Source organism: Mauremys reevesii, linkage group 3 (genome assembly GCF_016161935.1).
Source record: "Mauremys reevesii isolate NIE-2019 linkage group 3, ASM1616193v1, whole genome shotgun sequence".
NCBI classification, from domain to species: Eukaryota; Metazoa; Chordata; order Testudines; family Geoemydidae; genus Mauremys; species Mauremys reevesii.
The window spans coordinates 35,826,607-35,839,503 of record NC_052625.1 but is presented as its reverse complement, the minus strand read 5'-3'; the positions used below and the strand labels follow the sequence as shown (position 1 = coordinate 35,839,503).

Here is a 12,897-nt window from a genome sequence, read left to right as displayed (position 1 = left end):
ATCTAAGAAATCCTAGATTGTGAAGAAATAGAAGAATTTTAGAAAGAATTGAAACTGCAGAATCTCCGACCAGCAGAAAAGTTTCCATGAAACCTAAGTAAAATTTACAAAACAGAACAAATAATAGAGGTAAACAGAGATTAAACTAACAATGGAATTAGGGCATTTTCATTCTCAGATGCCAGAAGAATTTCTTGCAAGGCAAGAAATTTTATATATGCACAAACAGTTTACACTACCCTTCTAAGCCACATTTAGGCTGTGTCTACAACAAGAAATTTTAGAGAAAAATATCCAACCAGTGCTACCACTATTTCAGCTGAACCATTGTTAGCTGAACCATTGAGAGTCCTAGCATAGCTGAAAAGCAAGTTTGATTAATATAATAGCAAAACACCAAAAGCAACTAAAACCTTGTTTCATTTTATTTTGTATAATTCCTCATATAGAGAAAGCTTTAGAGGATAGTATTGATGGAGTCAAGCGCCGTTTAGCATGACCATTGCTTTCCTGTTTAAACCAAGGAGAGATCTGGTGCAAAGGAGGAATTAAGTCTCATGGAAAATTTTGTTTAAATTAACCCAAGAGCAGCTTTCTGTAATATTTTACTGACCAGAACAAAAATATTTTATATATGTACCCTTAGTAGCATGTAGCATATAAGAATTATGAAGGATCACATACTGATTCATGAACTAAGTTATATGTGTATGTATTGGGTTACACACATGTACTATATATTTTTATGACATTATCTGTGCAGAGTTAGCAAAAGTCTTTTCCACGTTTAATCATATTTTCATGTATTACATTAGGTGTGTGAGGACTTTCATATAAAAGGGATTATATTCATGTAGTCTGTGAACAAACAATATGGTATTTATATGGCATTCACATGTGCTTTACATATAATTTTTGTTCGACATAGGTGAAGTCTCTATAGTGTAAAGGAACTCCCCCTTTCCCATCCTACTATTTTAGCTGCAGTGATTTGCACCAGCTTTCAGGAAAGGAAGAGTCCCTTGAAGTATCAAGGTGGATGGAAGTGGTCACAGGATGTGCCCAGTAAAAAGGATTTTTCCATGCTGTCCTATAACTTCCTTTACCCTATGTACACTGTAGGACTACCATTTTTAACAACGGTTGTGCATGCAGTTGTACTTGGGTAAATCTAGATTAGGAGAAAGGTGTTTCTTAAAAACATGTTGAAAATGACTAGCAGGTGATAGCTGGTTGAGTTGAACCCTTGGCTTGCATGTGCTGAAGTATAGATTTACCTTCACTGCATTACACTAGACTTTTAGAATGAGTTAGATAAAAAACACTAGCTATTGTGTTCTAAAAATAAACCAGACTATGTTTTCTTTTAGCTTAGATCAGCGGTTCTCACACTGTGGGTCGGGACCCCAAAGTGGGTCACAACCACATTTTAACGAGGTCGCATGGGTTGACGTTAGACTTGGTGGGGCCTGGGGCTTAAGCCGATGCCCAAGGGCTTCAGCCCTCAGCGGCAGGACTCAGGTTATGTGCCCCCCCGCAGCCCAGGGCTGAAGCCTTTTGGCTTTGCCCCCCATCACCACCCAGGGTGGTGAGGCTCAGGCTTTAGCCCCCCACCCCACCCTGTGACCCTCCTGGGGTCCTGTAATAATTTTTGATATCAGAAGGGGGTCATGGTACAATGAAGTTTGAGAACCGCTGGCCTAGACAAACTCTCTTATACCCATTGTCAAACACAGCAGGATTTCCTACTGTAGGCAGAGTGTGCGTGCTTTGCTTTTTTGCTTTGGAGTTCTCTCTCATTTCTTTCCAGGTGCTCCTTCAAATTACATTTGTTCTTCTGGGAAATGGGAGGGGAAGAGAAACATCCCCATATTTAAATATGAAGTTAAAGTAAGGCAAAGGCCATGTATGTCAGGTTAAAAGGTAATAAAATCCTAGAGATATACACCGAATCCCTCAAGGGATTGCTTGTTCACAAAAGGAAGAGTATCGCCTGAAACGGCTGACGTGAAAGAGAAGGCTCTGCAGAACAGCACCAACTCTAGTACACTAAGTATTTGAATAATGGATAGTGTTTTTCCCTAGATGTGTCTGAAACAACTGAAAAAGGGGGAGTGATAAAGTACAATCAACCAGGAGAGGGATAGCTCAGTGGTTTGAGCCTTGGCCTGCTAAACCCAGGGTTGTGTGTTCAGTCCTTGAGGGGGCCATGTAAGGAACTGGGGTAAAAATCTGTCTGGGGATTGGTCCTGCTTTGAAAACAGGGGTGGACTAGATAACCTACTCAGGTTCCTTCCAACCCTATGATTCTATGACTGAGGGAGAAAGCCTGCTTGCGGCTAAATAAGTGATGCTGAAAATTAGATTCTACCCACTCAGTCCTTTGTGCTCAAAAAAGCAGCTTTTTTGTTGTTCTTGTCTTGTGTTTGGATTTTCTTTAGTTTTTTTAAAATTTAATAAACCAAGAATTTTAACTAATCAAAAGGGACTCTGTAGTGAGGCGGCCTGGCTCCCGACGGCCCCAGAGAGAGAGGAACCAGAACAGCCACCCCAGTGGGCGGAGCTACCGCCACCTGTTCCCGCCCCCCGGAAGTCAAGGGGCGGGACAGGAAGTATAAAAGCCCGGCCCCAGCGCTCAGTTGGAGCCCAGCGGCCGGGGAGGACAGACGCTCCTGCTCGGGCTCCTGCCGGACCTAGCCTGCCCCGAGCCAGGTACCCTGACACAGATGGACCGAGCCTCCCTCGAGCCAGGTACCCCGAGGTGGACTGGCTGAGCCTGCCCCGAGCCCGGTACCCGAGGAGCGGCCCGAGCGGCCCCTTGACCCGAGTCCGGAGGAGCGGCCCGACCTAGACAGCCCTCAGCACGCCGAGGAGCCCATGGTGTGGGACCCCGCTGCCGAGCCCAGCGATGAGCAGGTACCCATGGAGGGGGAGATGGGAAGTAGCCCGGGGGTAGCTGACCCCAGTCTGGCTACGACAGAGGAAGAGCCGATGTCGGTGTGTTTCGGTCAGGACCCCACCGACACAGCAGCAGACTGACTGCCGCTGTTAGGGCCCCGGGCTGGGACACAGTGGAGTGGGTGGGCCTGTGTCCCCCCCTGCCACCCCACGTACGGGTGGCAGTCTCCCCCCTCACACCAGCGCTCAGGCCTAGAAGCCTGCACGCACCTGCTGTTGCTCAGCTCCTGCCCGAGGACCTGAGCTCCTTGAACTATTGGTTGCTGCCCTGACCTTGGGCTTGGGCTTACTGACTATTATTATTGCTCAGCTCCTGATGCAAGGACCTGAGCCCTGAACTATTATTATTGCTCAGCTCCTGATGCAAGGACCTGAGCCCTGAACTGTTATTGCTACTCCGCTCCTGATACAAGGACCTGAGCCCTGAACTATCATTGCTGCTCAGCCCCTGCTGTAAGGACCTGAGCCTAGAACTGCTGTGTTGCTGCCCCGCCCTGACTAAGGGCCTGGGCTTCCTGACTTGTGTTGCTGCCCCGCCCTGACTAAGGGCCTGGGCTTCCTGACTTTGTTATTACTGCTCAGCTCCTAAGGTAAGGACCTGAGCTCAGACTAGTGCTACTGCCCCGCTCCTGAGGCAAGGACCGGAGCCCTAAACCTAGCACTAAGTGTTTGGTGCCCCGCCCTGACTGCGGGCCTGGGCTTACAAGTGGCCCTGTGGGTTCAGGCCCTGTGGGTTCAGCTCCTGCTGAGAGGAGCTGAGCTCAGGACTGCTGGGTCACTGCCCCGCCCTGATTGAGGGCCGGGGCTTAGCGTATTGACTTTATTGGTGCTCAGCCTGCAGAAAGGATCTGAGCCCCTGGACTCTTGTGTGCTGCCCCGCCCTGAGCTAGGGTTAGGGCTTATTGACTTTGTGTTTGCTCAGCTCCGGCTGCAAGAACCGGAGCTTAGAACTGGTTTGCTGCCCAGCCCTGACTGAGGGCTGGGGCTCATTGCAGTGACCGTGTGCCTTTTGTTTAGCCCCTGCCTGAGGGGCAGAACCCCGAGACCTTCAGAACCCGAGGACTGATTTGGGGCCGTGTAGTGAGGCGGCCTGGCTCCCGACGGCCCCTGAGAGGGCACGGCCCCAGCACCGGACTATTACAGACTCCAATGAGAATCTCCCCAAAAGGCAACCCAGAAACAAAGTACAAAATTCCAGTGCAGAAGAACCACACAAAATCACAAACCTGTGTCACTGCTAGCGTTTTCAACCCCTCAATGAAGGGAGTTGATATAATTATGAATACCCTTCTGGTTGCCTCCCTCAGACTACCAATATCATCTCAGTCATTATTCAACTGGACTTCAGCCAGCTAGCTCAGCCAAATCCCAATTTCCAGTAAACACTGTCATCCATTACGCTACATGAGACAAATTAAAGACAATGAAGCTGGGTGCCATCTGCATCCTTCCTACAGACAGGAGACACATTTTTATAGTAACCCATTCAACTCAGTAATAATTACTATTCGCTGATAAGCTTGATAAATATTTACAAATATCAGAAAAGGCTAATCTGCCAAATGTAACTTGTCGGTAGAAAGATTTAGTATTTACTCTAGTTCCGCCTCCCCGCCATCCTTTACACAGAAATTTTATCTTTCAAAACCTTTCAAAACTTAACTCAGTGCTTCATATTGGAATAATTTGAAACAGAAATGCAATTCTAAGAAGCGAGTTCATTTTGACTATAGCTGAAGTCTGACCACAGAATTACCAGTTTATTCCATTTCCCAGAAGTCTTTGTTAAATTATAGGATTAAATTATATAAATTAATATAAAATTATCCCAGCTGGATGAACTATTCACTTCTAAGCATCACACATAGCGAAGTGTCCATTTACAATTATATAATGGGATTGTATAATCATTATGCTATTTCTGCATAATGTTATTGGCCAAAACGCCTTGTTAAGACATGACAAAAATGCAAAACACAAGAGCAAAACAAAAACAAGAGCAAAAAAGCTTGACATGACATCCATATGGCATCCATCTTTTGGCATCTATAAGCCTTCCCATAATATAAAAAATGGGAAATCTTGAAAATGAGGCTAACAGAGTAGAATAAAGTGAGATAACACTTGGTTTGCTTGCAAGAGGGGTAAATTTAGAATTGACATTAGTAATACCTAGCAACCTGCATCTGCCATACTTCCTTCAGTTATGATCTTAGATCTCTCAACATATGAAGGCTGTGGCCTGACCAATAGGGGCAGACATAGTCATATTTCAATTCTCACAGCTCTTTTTGGGCCACCCCACCATATAAACCGCTGCTCACCCAAGTGGTCCTATTGAAGTCAGTGAGTTAATGGGTAAGCATTACTGAGAATGTAAACGATTGTAGGATCGGCTCTTGATAATCTCCTCAGAGCAGGGTCCCATGCCTTTTGTCAGTTTGTAAACACAGTACACATCTATGGAAGTTTAGAAATAAAATAAGCTATACCTATGGGTGTGCTAGTTTTAAACATTTCTGTGAATTAGCAATTCATGCTTGAAAAAAAAATGTTAAGCAAGATTTCAAAACCAACTGCTTTCTGTTAGAGGTAAAATTTCCCACAGGGGAGAGAGCCTCTAAATCAGGGGTCTCAAATACGTGGCCCGAAGTTATTTTCTGCGGCCCGCGAGCTCCTCACAGTCCCTCCACCCCAGCGTTTACCTAGAGCGGCTCCTGCCCAACGCGCACTGGGGGCAGGGCAGGCTCCCTGCCTGCCTGCCCTGCCCCCGCGCTGGTCCAGGAAGCCGAAGGTGTTGGAATGGGGGCATGGAAAGGGTGGGAAGAGGCAGGGCGGGGCCTCATGGAAAGGGTGGAGTGGGGGCGGAGCCGAGGGCGGCGGGGGGAGGTGTCAGTAATGTGACCCTCGGGCCAATGTACTAGTCCTCCCGTGGCCCTCGTGGTCATTTGAGTTTGAGACCCCTGCTCTAAACTCTATCCTATTTTATGGAAATACTTGCACCATGCACAGCACATAGTATCTTCCAAGAGTGCATTAAGCAATGTGACTAATTTCTCTCACGTGCGGTTCATTCTCTCACCTTCTCCCCGGTTTCTGTGCAGACCAGTGTTGTTTTTTCTTTAAATATATCATCATGGGGTTATGTTAGAGAAGGCAAGGTCAAAGAAGTGAGTCTTGCACTTAGAGCTGAAGAGGGTGAGGTTTTTGATGGTTCTAAGCTGCTGTGGGATTTTGTTTCCCAATCTTGAATCAACACCCGAGAAAACTATGTCTCCTGCACAGATGAGTTTTGCTTTAAGATCTTTTGCATAATATAAGCCCTTAATACGGGGCTATGTAGTGCTTAAGTTATGTGGAAGTCTTAAATACTTATTCGGGTCCCTCTTCACAAGGGTCAATTTCACTTTTATGTGACTAAAAAACATGTACTAGGAGAGGTGGTACAGTACTAGTCCATTGGGGGCCCTAAGCAGGAATATTTCCCCCCCACACACACACACAATTAAAAGTGAATAAGTGGCCCCCTTGAGCAATTACTTAGTCTGCTTTTTGTCTTTGTATTTTTGAAGTGAGTTTGCTTAGCTGCTTTGCTCCTTTAACATGTTTGTCTATTGTGAGTGCTACTGGGCTAATTTTCTGACAATACTCCAGGACTGTGCTATTTTTAACTAGGAATAAGTAACAGACAAGACTTCAGCTATATAGTTTTCAGTTCTTTTCTGTGAAAGATTAATCGTCATCTTATTTCAGTCATGGTTATCCTTTCATATCCCTTTTTGGTGGTTAATACAAATTCCTGCAACCATTAAAAGGGTGGCAAACTCAAGCACACATTTGGCAGAAATATCTCAACAATAATTTATTTTTTTTAAAGCAAATCAAATAAGTTACAAGCATATTACATAATATTTGTGTTATAATGAGATCTTGAGTAGTAACAAAATTATACTGAGAAATATGCCAGTGATATCACATGCTTCTCCTTCCTTAGTTCTCAGTAAAATACCAATTATTGACCTTAAAGTACAACAAAAACAGAAAATGCCAGGCGCCCTATAACAAAAATAATTTTAGCAAACTTTGTCTGTAAAATGCCCATATTTTCTGACTTGTTTCAGTTGGTCAAACAATCAGCTTGTTTGATCTGATGATTAGACTAACTATCTCCATCGTTCTGCACAAGACTGACACGTGCTAGGTTATTCTGGGCAAAGCTGGATAAGACAAGACATGCTCTTTGGTATCAGTTACCTGAAAAGGGAAAAGCTATCAGATGCAAATAGCTCTTTCATAGTAAGTTTACTGCAAGAGAGATCCTGTGTACACTGGCCTGCAAACAAAATTAGCTGAACACTATACCTTAAGTTAACTTCATTTCTAAACTAATCAATTCATACTGCTTAGCCCAACTGAATAAATACTGAATTATCTCAAGCTGCTTTACAGTATGTTCATTTAAATTCTGTGCCAAGACCAATTTAGACTGGGCTGAAGTGTTCGATTTTCTAACTCTCCTATCACAGGTAAGTAAAACTCTATGAAAATGCTAAGGAACATAATTTACAAACATATATACGATGACTGATGCAACTTCTTTGGCAGAATTCTTGCCCCACTGAGGTCAATGGCAAAACTCTCAGACTTCAGTGGGGCCAGGATTTCACCATCAATCTTTAAAATTGAGAGCTCACTAAATCAGGGACTGTCACTGTTCTACCAGTTTGTGCAGCACCTAACACGACGCCTTTATAACTCTAGCTTACAGCTGGTCAAAATATATAGTTGTTTTTTGTGGGAATTTTTTAAAAACGTTTTCCCCCACTGTTTTTTGTAGAAATTTCCCATTAAAAGTTTTCATTTCATTTTAATTGAAACATTTTAAGTTTTCAGCAAAAATTAAAATTATTCTATTTTTCTTGAAAAAAAACCAGACATTTTTCATTGCAATTACTTTGATGAAAAAATTTCACATCCGCTCTACTCTAAACACTAATGTAATAGTAATGATAATAAATGTAAAAGTCTGGTGTTAAAAATTACAATGTACTACACACTTAAAACAGAAAGAAAAGACAGATAATATACTTTAAAATTAATGATTCATATGTGGGTTTTTGTAACATTTTATATTGAGAAAAGTTTAAATCACTATGGATTTTGGCTTAGTTCATGAGTATAATTTACCTTTCTATATGAAAACCAACCCTGTCCAGATGGTTTTAAAGTCACCCCAAGTTACATATTTCACAGTTAATACCAAATATTGGTTCTGACTCACTCTCCTCAGCTCTAACTTCCTGTCTGTATTGAATAACTGCATTTTGAATCCATTTTGGTTTGGCAGGCCCAATCCAAAAACATAGTCCAGAAACATGAATGGTTGAAAACACTTTAGGTTATCACAAATTATCGTAGATCGATCTTCCTCCACCTTGATTAAAGCTCTGTACAGTTTACTAAAGGGAAAATCTCATCCTTTCCTATGAGCCTATAGAGGGGCACTTAGCCATATACAGTTCCACTGTGTGCAAGATTTGTAAAATCTGTGTATGCAGTCCACACCTCATGTGTGCCACAAGAGCTCAGCTCTGCAGGAGCTCTGTTACTGCTGTTGTGTCTGGGCAGTAGGATCAGCTGATCCATCCCTGTGTACATCAGCCAGTCATGCACCCTCGTGTAACTGAGTAGGAGCAGAACCTGACATGGGCTACAGTATCAGATGTGATGTAACTCTAGTGCCACTCCACTAGAGGGGTTGATGGAGGGGATTAACCTCTACCATCGCAGGACCTCCCTCGGCCCAAAACACACTTATTCACAGTTACTCCGGGGAGACAAAATCCGCCTGAGACATTTCAGTCTTTTTAAAAATCAAAAACATTAAAACAATATTAGTCATATCTGTGTCTAATTAAAAGTAAGTGTGAATAGTCTATCTTTACTTTTGCTGGCCTAGCCAGAAAAAAAAATTAATTCCATATCTGCTGGACAAAAGAATTGCCATGAATTTCCTGGGTGATGGAGACACAAAGACTGCTCCCTTTCCAGAAACTGCAGAATGCAACATTAGACATTCCAGTGTGTGTACAACTGTCCATCCCAAGGGTAGAGTGACTCCATACAGCTCAACTGCTTTAGGCTGCAATTTGGCACAAAGGAATGACCTCAGCTGAGATAACTTTCCCTTTCCACTGCTATCATAGCACAGAGCAGAGTATTCCCCAGCTAACTGAATAATAGTCACACAGGGAAGAACTGTAAAATACTACTACTTAGCATCTATGAAAGTGCCTCTTCTCTGACGATGCCCAACATCACACAGTGATTCAATGGTATAGCCAGCACTAGAACACAGAGGACCTATCTCACAGCCCCTTTGCCTTAACCAATTCCACAAAACACTCCCTCCCAGTTCCAACACATCAGACTCTCAATTACTGAAAGCTATAGAGAGGAAAAGAATAGAGGAAACATGGATACAACAACCCCCTTCTCTCTTATGTTGGGGAAGAGAAGCTCTCCTGGAATCGGGAGCTACTGATAAGAGAAATATGACATCTAGAGTGTCTGGGCACTCTCTTCAATTCCTCCTCTCTCTCCCTTCGACACACTCTAAAGGCTTTGTCTACACTGCAGATTTACCTATTATTGGCCAGTTGCCAGAGTAGCTGCCAAACTCTAGTGTAGACTGCCAAATCTGCAATAAGCCACGATTTGCACCCACACAGCTTACCTTGGCTTGAAACCAGTGCTCGCTGCACCAGATCGAAGGTATAACAAGAGCCAATGGTTGGAAGTTGAAGCTAGACATCAGACTAGAAATTAGGCATACACTTTTAACAGTGAGGGTAATTAACCCTCACTGAGGATGACTGGAAGAATTTATCAAAGTTGGTGGTGGATTCTCCAACACTGGCAATTTTAAAATCAAGATTGGATTATTTTATTTTATTTTTATTTTAATATACACCTCTAGTCCAAACATACATTATTTTGGGGAAGTTGTATGGCTTGTGTTATATACGAGATCACACAAGACAATCACAATGATGATCTCTTCTGGCCTTGAATTCTATTAATCAAAATGGAGCTTTTCCTGCTTAAAATAGGAATTTAAACCAGTGTACTTCTATTGGTTGCTAGGCTCTGATGGACCTAACCAGGGTAAACCCCAGAATAGCCAAGGCTCAAGTAAACTCTTTTAATATATATATATATTCCAGACTATAGGACAGTCAAAAGTCATCCATCTTTCCAAAAACAGCTGCATAGCAGTTGGTGTCATTAGAATTTGCTTACATTCATTAAAAAAAGTTACAATGTAGTTTGAACTACTCAGACCCCAATAACACACTCCCTACTGGATTTTTTTTTTAATTCCTTAATTTTGCTTGCAAGTAAATTTATCTTCTCTGGTACAAAACGAAAACCTCAATCCTGGGCTGAAACAACATATATATCAGCCCAGAGCTAATTTTACAGCCAAGTTCTCTCAGAAGATGCTATTACAGGGACACGGACACTGTTTTAACTTTAAAAGCCATCCTTATAACCAAACGTTTGTGGAAAAATTGCCACTACTTTTGTCTAGCACAAGTAGTTTAAATTTGAATAAGCTTCTCTGCCAGGTGTGATGTGATATATCCCATGCTATAAAGGAAGTGCAAGTGCTCAACTCTTTAGCCTCATTTATGATGAAGGAATCTATTTTTAGTGAAAGCAGGGGATGAGTGCTTGAATGTATGCCCTATAGAATCTGGAAATAGGAATTTTCTCCACTTATTGTGGAGAAATCCTGATTTCCTTCTCCCTCCCCCACTCATTTCTGCCAGTCACAACTACAACATGAAAACAATTACAGATAGCGGTAAAGCAGAGTGCCAAAAGCTTGCCTAGACATAACTCCTGCCACAAGTACTCCTGTTCTTTTTGCAGATACAGACTAACACGGCTGCTACTCTGAATACTGCCATCAGTGGCAGTTTTGCCAAACAAAGTAGAGCCCGGGTCCAGCAGGGCAGGGCGGCTCCTGCCCGGGTCCGGCCGGGCGGCGCGGCTCCTGCCCGGCCCCGACCTCGGCCGGGTGGCGCGGCTCCTGCCCGGCCCCGGGTCCGGCACCGACATCGGCTGGGTGGCTCCGGTCCCAGCCCCAGCCCAGCTCGGCCCCCACCTCCAGGCAGCGCGGTAAGGGGGCAGGGAGCGGGTGTTGGAAGAGGGCAGGGACGTTGGGGGGGTGGATTAGTGTTGGGGCAGTCAGAGGGCAGGGAACAGGGGGACTGAACGGGGTAAGGGTCCCGGGGGGGCAGTCAGAAAGGAGCAGGGGTTGGATGGGCGGTGGGGGGCAGTTAGGGGTAGGGATTCCAGGGACAGTCAGGGGACAGAGAGAAGGGGTGGTTGGATGGGGTGTAGGGGTCCCGGGGTGCCATCAGGAATGAGAGAAGGGGTTGGATGGCATGGCAAGGGGCAGTCAGGGGACAGGAAAGGGGGGTGGATAGGGCACGGGTCTGGGGGGGTGCTGTCAAGGAACATGGGGGGTTGGATGGGGCAGGAGTCCCAGGGCGGGGGCATGACCCCCTCATGGGGTGAGGAGGAGGGAACCGGTTGTTAATATTTTGGCAGCTCATCACTGGCTAAAACCTCAGTTATGACAAAGATCCAATACAAAACTGAATTATAAGAGCCTTGTTTTATTATTTGTGTTTTTGTTTTAATCAGAGACTTTAACTTACATTATATGCATTATACATTACATTGTGTGTAAATTTACATAAAAGAGTCAAGTCATTCTCTTAGACTACCAGGATCAAGTATGATCCTTTTGTAGTCCCCTGCTTCCAATTAATTAAAACTAAAATTGCTGTTTGAAGGTAGAAAGGGGCACATATTTCCAACACACATTAGGATGGAAATATTTAGAAAGATTAACAGCGAGGTAAACTTCAGACACATTCACAATTTGAAATTTCATGTTCGCCTTTAAAAATCACCAGCTTGACATGACACCTGAATTTTTTCAGAGGATTATTAAAACCTTATTTACTAAGGAACATAAAAACATATGGGAGTTTTTGCTGAATAAGGTGCTACTCAGCATCAACAAGCATGGACAAATATGGCCCTAAGTATTTCCATAGAACTTAGTGCCCTTTGATTTCTGTTCTGCAGATACTTAGAGTTAAACAGCAGCATTCTTCATATTGCTGTACTTTCTGGGATTGTGTAACAGTGCAAGGGATTATGAGAAGCACTAGTATTTTTTTAATTTCCAATTCACTCCCCTCTGATTGCAACATCTTAATATTACATTCTGATTAACTGTGGGTGAATGCTTTGAATTCTGCAGCAGATAAAGTACAAGTACATTTCCCAGTTTAGGAACTTACCAGTTAAACATGCATTGAAATCTACTGCTCTGAACATGTACCGTTACATTTGGGAAATGTCAAAAAAAAAAGTTAAAATATGGAATTAATCATTTCCTGTTAATCTTTTATCTTAAGGCTGTAAAGCATGTGATTTTGTACATGTACTGTTGTACTCATATGAAAATTGTCCTTTATGAATCAGTAAGCAAAGCAGTACTTTCTTCAGTGAGGGATGTGTGATTTTGGGATGAGTATATATTTATTTACTACCCAGCAGTATTTTCATTACTCTAATTTGTCTCAGAATATTAAAGATCTATCTGAAACTCTTTATGAAAGAGCAGGAACCTTACAGATTGGTGTGATAACAATTGCTTAAACAAAGGAAGTTTGTGTTGAAAGTTTTTGCTACTCTTACTAAGGCTTTGGTCAAAGTTAAAAATGAAAAGGAAGACAGAGTTAAGTTTGAGAGGAGAACATGCCATGCCATGCAGAAACAAAAATACAGCATTGCACATACTTGAAATTTCAGCATGCGTGGTTATTTTAACTACTTATTGTGAATGAATCT

General features: G+C 43.1%; 1 protein-coding gene across 5 annotated transcripts in view; it reads right to left on the bottom strand.

Moving 5' to 3' along the window:
• EML4 (EMAP like 4) overlaps positions 1-12,897 on the bottom strand; it is a 262,705-nt gene that overhangs the window by 139,509 nt on the left and 110,299 nt on the right. The window lies entirely within an intron of this gene.